Source organism: Pteropus alecto, unplaced genomic scaffold (assembly GCF_000325575.1).
Source record: "Pteropus alecto unplaced genomic scaffold, ASM32557v1 scaffold7, whole genome shotgun sequence".
In the NCBI taxonomy this organism is placed as follows: domain Eukaryota; kingdom Metazoa; phylum Chordata; class Mammalia; order Chiroptera; family Pteropodidae; genus Pteropus; species Pteropus alecto.
In genome coordinates this window covers 60816352-60819014 of record NW_006494614.1, presented here as the reverse complement: position 1 = coordinate 60819014, position 2663 = coordinate 60816352, and the positions used below count along the sequence as shown (strand labels likewise).

The 2663-nt window shown below is 49.2% G+C and overlaps 1 pseudogene; it reads left to right on the top strand.

Moving 5' to 3' along the window:
• Window positions 1–380: 380 nt before the first annotated feature.
• Window positions 381–496, top strand: LOC112474924 (annotated as a pseudogene).
• The last annotated feature ends 2167 nt before the right edge of the window (window positions 497–2663 follow it).

Here is a 2663-nt window from a genome sequence, read left to right as displayed (position 1 = left end):
GGAGCCTGGGAAGAAGGCTCGTGCTGGTGGCACAGCAAGATGCTGGAGATGGAGGCCACTCCCGCTGTGCTTGGCAGCCTTGGGACCACAAGGGCACTACAGGCTGGTGTGGGACTGCCACTTCTGGAATATTTCAAAACAGCCAACACAAACACCTCTTATTCCTCTTCTTTACCACAGCAGAGGGTCTGGAGACAGACATGGCTGAGTCGAGTGTTACTCAAACTTCGGGCCGTGCGGTCCACCCTCACGGGTTTTGCCATGTCACCACATCTGCCTTAAGAGATGTAGATGGATGTGGTTCCCTAGTGTAGCGGTTAGCACGTCTGCTTTACACGCAGAAGGTCCTGGGTTCACGCCTACTGGAGCCACAGTCCATGGTCTGTGGCCACGCCACCCTGAACAAGCCCGATGTCTGATCTCGGAAGCTAAGCAGGGTCGGGCCTGGTTAGTACTTGGATAGGAGACCACCTAGGAAGACCAGGTGCTGTAGGCATAAATAATAATAATAAATAATAATAATAATAATAATAATAATAATAATAATAATAATAATAATAATAATAATAATAATAATAATAATAAAAAGAGAAGTAGACCATGGTGGTCAAGAGCGTGGGCTCTGGAGCTGGGCAGCTGGGGTTCAAATCCCCACTCTGCCACTTACTGACTATGTGACCTTGGGCAGGTGGGTTAACCTCTCTGTGCCTTTGTTTCCTTATCTAAAAAGAAGAATAATAAGCTACATCGTGGGGTAGTCTTGAGAATTATCTGAGTTAGTACATGTAAAGCATTGAGGAGCTCCGCTGGCGTGCTGCCTGCCAAGTTGTACTGAGAACTGCGATTTTCCTGCCAAACACACAGAACTCAAGTCGAAAAGTGAAGATGTGCCAGACAAACCCAAACCGAGGGACATTCTGCAACATAACCGGCCTGCACTCTGCAAAAGTGTCAAGGGTGGAGCATCACCAAACAAATGAGCCACCATCCGCTCTGAGACATGGCGACTCAGTGCAACGTGGGATCCTGAACGGAAACCTTTTTCTGTAAAAGGATCCTAGGGACAACAGGTAAGACCTGAACAGGGTCTTTGGAACAGATGGCAGTGATGTGTCGGCTTCTGATGTGCCAGCTTTTTTTATAACTCTGTAGGGGATCGTCCTGGGTGCAGGACCCTTACACTCAAGTATTTACAGTGATGGGATCTCTGGTCGGTGACTTATACTCACCAGGCTCAGTTGCTCTACGCTGACAGCTATTCTGTAAGTTTGAGATTATCTCTATTTGTTTAATATGTGACAAAATTTTAAATAATAAATTTGTGTCTGAAACAAACAATTACAATAAACCCTCAGGAGAGATGAGCAAATGTTACAGAGTGTCAAAGACCTGTTGGTACCACTAGGACTTTTTTCTTGATCGGAGGCCTGAGTGCAGCCTTTTCTCCCCGAGTATGAGTCGGTGTTTTTTAGGGCCCAGCTGCGGCCCTGCCTGCCCTGACATTTGGAGAACATCGGGGGCTAGAAGACACTGAGCTATAGTGTTAGAGAGATCTGTCCAGACCCCAGCTCTGCCTTCTGGCTGGGTAGCCTGAGACAACTTTCTCACCCTCTCTGAGCCCCGGGTTCCTCTTCTGAAAAGCAACATGCTAATATCTACCTTCAACCGATTGTAACTAATGAGACGAGTATTGAAAATGCAATAGAAAGGTAGGTCCAAGTGAAATTGTTTTAAGGAGCTATTTTCATGTCAGTTCTCCAAGGCCAGGGTTCTTGTCTTCGCTTTGTCTCAGACATGGGCCTCCAGGCCAGCAGCCTCCTGGGCCAAATACAGGCCACCTCCTGATTGGATAAGGTCCCCTATGGAGCCACTGAGCAAGATTCAAGACCTGGGGGAAGTGGGGCCATAAACCTCCTCCCTCCCCTCCTGTCATTGGAGATCAAACTGTTATCACAATCAAAGCTGCCCAGCTGATGGATGAGCCCACAAGATCCAAGGGCCCAGGCAGCCAGCCCCCTTGCTGTTATATGGAGCCCAGAGTCCTCCAGCCACCTCACCAGGAGCCTCGGCACAGTTTAATTTGGGCCAGAAGGTGACTGTTGCCTCCTCAGGAAAGATGCTTATCTCTCTCTGAAGGGAAGAAGGGGACAGAGGTGTCAGCAGGCAGGCGGGGTGAAGAGGCCATGCTGATAGGGAGGGCCGGGCTGGCAGCCGGGGCCTCGTTTCTCCAGCAGTCACTTAGCTGCAGTGCAGACGGCTGGAGCCCCAAACGGCTTTCAAAACCCAGAGAGTCCTGAGCTGAAATTCTGGCAGCAATTAATAGATCTACCAACTCACACAATTTTGTTTCAGGAGTCTTTGGTGGGGGGAGACAAGGGGCATTGTCATTCTATGTACTCTTAGCCTCCCGGGAGAAAGACCCAATACCCAGGGGTTCTAAGACTCCAGAAAGGCCTGGCCAATCTGAGAGCTACCTACAGCCCCAGCCTTAGGGGACCCCTGAAGGAATTCACAGAGCTGTCGGGGATGTAATTCTGATCATGTCAGCATCCTGGATGCTTCAGACAGAACCTTGAGATGGAAGAAACTCAGTTGCTATTGTTGGAAAAACCGGATGATCTCTGCACAGTCACTTTCATCCCTGCTGCCAGGGTTCGCATTCT